At 38.1% G+C, this 4,016-nt stretch overlaps 1 pseudogene; it reads left to right on the top strand.

Moving 5' to 3' along the window:
* Positions 1-610: 610 nt before the first annotated feature.
* On the top strand, positions 611-1,850 carry LOC138048763 (uncharacterized; annotated as a pseudogene).
* The last annotated feature ends 2,166 nt before the right edge of the window (positions 1,851-4,016 follow it).

Here is a 4,016-nt window from a genome sequence, read left to right as displayed (position 1 = left end):
AATAAAAGTGTTGAATGCAAAATCGGAAGTTGAACCAAAAAAAAGTATATTGAACATAAATTTATGCGTTGATTTGAACTAAAATAGACTCTTTTAATTGAAATATCCATTTATTGAATATTTTAGTTAATTCTATGACCATTCGATCAGTGCTGAAATTGCCTAAAATTGCGCGACGTAGGCCCTTTAAGGGAGGTCGTAAAATGTATGCTCTTAAAATCTGGAAAACCGAACCGAAATTCAGGGTTCTAATGACAACTAATGCTTACAAACAAAGATCGATGGTATGTGATCAAAAGTAGATACCCCCAAGACCGATCATTTTAAAATCATTTCAGTAAACTGATTAACAAAAAAATATCCCATATGTCTTCTGTAATCGGGAAGCGACATTAGAGCTTGAATTTTTCCAAGTGTCACGTCGTAACTGCACGTATCGGTTCGAAATTTCTGGCGATAAGTGTACAATAGAAAGCAGACATTCTCGACATTTGAAATGAAGGTATCAATGCATGAGAAGTGACCCATGGCGACACTGAATTCCACAGACTTCTTGTTCCTTCCGACTTCATAGCTTGTTCGGTCGTGCGCGACCTAACTTTAAGCTCGCTTCGCTCGCTTTAACTTCTCAATCGAAGAGTTTCAGGAGGGCTACTTGAAGCAAGTCTAAGGAGTCAACTATTAAGTATTCGGAAACGAAAACTCCTTGTAAGACTGACGTGTTTTCAGATTCTTTTCAGCCATGGCAGGGTTAGCTTTTCGTCTTGCCCAATCAAGCGACTTTCACGAAATTCTGAAAATATCTGAGGGAATATACGAAGGAAATGACTATCTTCCAAAGAGGTATCACACATGGATGGGGATGGAAAATTGGAAAGTAATGCTAGCTTTCTCTGGTGACAAACTAGTGAGTCTGGTGGCATTTATCATTGTGGATGAGGGACGGACATACGTCACTCGAGCAGCACGTACTTTACCAGAGTTTCAGGGACAAGGAATATACAAAGCCCTCTCAAATGCGGTAACTGAATTTATACGAATAAGATTTCCAGATATATTTAAAGACACCGCCTCGTAACGTATGGGGAACATTCCGCCTATCGATCCTTTAAGTCCCTTGGATTCCAGATGAATTTGGCCTGCTTCGTCAAAAAAGCATCCCTCAGACCTCAGAAAGCACCGTCTTCGTCTCTTAATTCCACCGCAGAAGTCACACCTTGCACCCAGGATTACCTTTGCGATGTTGTTTTTGCTCCCACAGTAGCTAGGAAATTGTTTCCACACAACCTGATAAACATGGAATCCACTCTTATTGAGCCACTCCGATCAAATATCGACTACCTGGCACAGGAATACGGCGATATTTACGTCGCCGTCGAAAAATCCCACACCGAAGGAGTTCCTCCGAGATCTGTGAGCTTCGGTGTCCTCTCGCCTAGGGTAGCGTTCACACACTGGACAGTGAACATTTACACCGATGACCCAGCATTGTTCGAAGCTCATCTATTATACCAGTTTGAACGCGCCTGCAAGGTTATCGAGGGCAGTTTCCTTTTTGCTATTCTTCACGACAAAACGTTTACAAAATGTGCACGGCGAGTGTTGGAACAACTTTTGAAGATGGAGATAAAAGAAGATTGGTTAAAACAAACTGTACAAATGTATGAAGTCAGTGTTTGACTCTGACCTTGGTATTTTGTTCGCCATGGCAAAAATGCCTTCCGGTATTATTCTTTGAAATGCAGAGATGTACGCCCAATTTTGATACGTACACACCATGAATTGTTTCTAAGACTAAAATGCTGACCCACCTATCTGAAATTGCCTTAAGTGCTGAAGTGATCTTGAATTCAGGGTTATAAGTGTTAGAAATTGAATTATTTGCATAGATTGACATAACTTACCATACTACTCCATACGAAAAACTCCTTACGGCTTTAGGAAAAAAACTATCTCAGTTACCTTGTGTATAACCGCCTTTATCTTGTTTCAACTATCTTTTCAGTTTCATTTCAATTTTTATTCATCTATAATAATTTTTTTACCTTGGCATTCGTGTAAACTAGCTGGTACAGTTTTTTTTTACCATATAGCTAAGCGCATGTTTCCACTTTAAAAAATAAAGTCAGTGATAACCAAAGGTTAGGTCTTGCGAGTGACAGAGACAAAGGATTGGTAAACGTTTTATCATAGGTGTATTATGATGTCACAGTTTCGATACAATAAACTTGAACTTGACTGCAAAGCTTGGGGAAATAAAAAGCTAAGAAATATATATTCCGGCATTCCTCATCCTTGTTGCGAATTGTTTTCATTTCATTCCCCACCCTAGCAGTGAAGTTTGAAATTTATTCAATGGAAATGGGCATATTGTGGACGAGGCAAGATGAAATGATGTAACGCAACGAACTATTTATTTGCAATTGATAACACAGAAAAGTAAATCATGCTCTCACTAGAATGATGAATAAATTAAACAGGGGCACCCAACGTCAATTTTCGGAAAATATCTGTTCGGAAGACGATTTGAGATCTAGAATTTGCGGAACATTTGTTGTAAAATTTCTTGCCTGCCTGCCTCTCCTAGGATTTTCGAACATCTGAAAAATGGCATAATTGCTCATTTTTAACGCATTTTTACCCTAAAAAGGTGACCTAGAATTTTCGGGAGCCTTTTTTCTGCCTAAAATTTGCGAAAAGGTAACTTTTGATTCCTATAAGTTTCGGATCACTAGACTTTCAGCTAGGAAATCCGAACAGCTGAAAAAATTTTAGGGGATAAAAATATGCCTATACCTACCGTTTAAATACTAAAATACGTTCAACAATGCTATGTTTAAGTGGTTTTGAACTATATATCTCGTTGGGTGCCCCAAATTAGAACTAATAGAACTCCATTGTTAGATTTGTGACATCCCATATGAACGTAGCAAATGAACTCAGTGAACCGAAACTATTCACAGTGAAATCACGGATCACACTGATTACTGCAATATTGTTCTGGATACAGCGGGATTTTGCGTTGAAAACGATTGCAATGTTCTCTTAATTCTTGTTTGAGTTGAGATGAATTGATGTAACGCAGTGATCAGTGATCAGTGTATTGTAAAATACGTAAGACTGATAAAAAAGAATTGAAAACGTAAGAATAGAAGATATAAAATAAAATGGAACGTGACGAATAATATTGTTAGACTAAAAATGTATATCAGCGTAGTTAAGGCTCTGATGATATTCAGTGTTTAAGGAGTTAGTGACATAGTCACACTGCTTACTCTAAATCGTGAAACAACCCTGCCTACACGCTCGGGGTCAAATTTCGTCCATGTATTCCATTCATTTTTACACCCTTTTGCCCTTCATTAAGAGAGAACAGAAATTCAATTAATTGACGGGAATTCAATAACATCTTAAACAGTACTTTTCACGAATTAATGTTCATTTTAATCATCCGTTAGTTCAATTGCGCAATTACCCTGCTAATGCTTCTCTAGTATCGTCATAATGGCGGCTAGGAAATTACCTTTAATACTTATATTGCGCTTTTTCTATGAAAGCTTATGGAATAAGGTGCATGATGTCTTAGCTCCGTGGCCTTGTTAAAAATAAAGATAATACCCTGTTCTCTATTGAGTTTCAGCGCAGTTTGGTGGACGTTGTTTGTGAGCAAATACTCAGTGTCCAGTTATTTACAATTAACAACAACTAGAACAAGTTTGCAATCTTCAAGCCTATCTGGCAAATGCAAGAGCTATTGTAAAAGCAAAGGACGATAAAGGCTACTCAATTTTTGTGGTCATTTAAATGGCACAGACAGTGATTATAGAGGTTGCAACAGGAGGCCATTATTGCAAAATATGGACCTTCTGTTCCACCTCAACAACGACATGGTCTTCCATTTCAAAGGGAACATACTTGCTTATTGAAAATAACGACCTGCTCTATGACAATGGAAAGGTGCGTTGAATCAGATAATGCCTATAGCACGGTTACTAGGCAAAATCCTAACAGGACTT

Source organism: Montipora capricornis, chromosome 5 (genome assembly GCF_036669925.1).
Source record: "Montipora capricornis isolate CH-2021 chromosome 5, ASM3666992v2, whole genome shotgun sequence".
In the NCBI taxonomy this organism is placed as follows: domain Eukaryota; kingdom Metazoa; phylum Cnidaria; class Anthozoa; order Scleractinia; family Acroporidae; genus Montipora; species Montipora capricornis.
The sequence above is the reverse complement of the archived record's forward strand: the minus strand, read 5'-3'. Positions and strand labels throughout refer to the sequence as shown.